At 37.3% G+C, this 284-nt stretch overlaps 1 protein-coding gene across 1 annotated transcript in view; it reads left to right on the top strand.

Annotated features, from left to right (window-relative positions):
* The window catches only part of LOC119592334, a gene marked incomplete in the record, with an annotated part of 163,568 nt that overhangs the window by 160,502 nt on the left and 2,782 nt on the right, over positions 1-284 (top strand).

The following is a 284-nucleotide window of genomic DNA, read 5'->3' as shown; positions in this document are numbered from 1 at the left end:
CTTTTGCAATATCTCTCATATAACCTCCTCAGTATCATTTATATTTTACCAGCGTCCTTCTTGCCTGGACATATTGTACATTCAACACAATATATTTTTATGCTCTTTTTTTGGACTCATTCTTTCCTTAGCCGAGGAACAACAGGAAGCTAATTTACCTGTAAAACGAAAAAATGTTTCTACTTGGATAATCTCGAGAGCACCGTTTTTGAGAAGCTGCTCGGAGTTAGATGTAAAATGTATGAAATGCGGTTCTGCATTATGCTTGAAGAAGGCGTGGTTGG

This window comes from Penaeus monodon, chromosome 30 (genome assembly GCF_015228065.2).
Source record: "Penaeus monodon isolate SGIC_2016 chromosome 30, NSTDA_Pmon_1, whole genome shotgun sequence".
NCBI classification, from domain to species: Eukaryota; Metazoa; Arthropoda; class Malacostraca; order Decapoda; family Penaeidae; genus Penaeus; species Penaeus monodon.
This window is presented reverse-complemented; position numbering and strand designations above follow the sequence as displayed.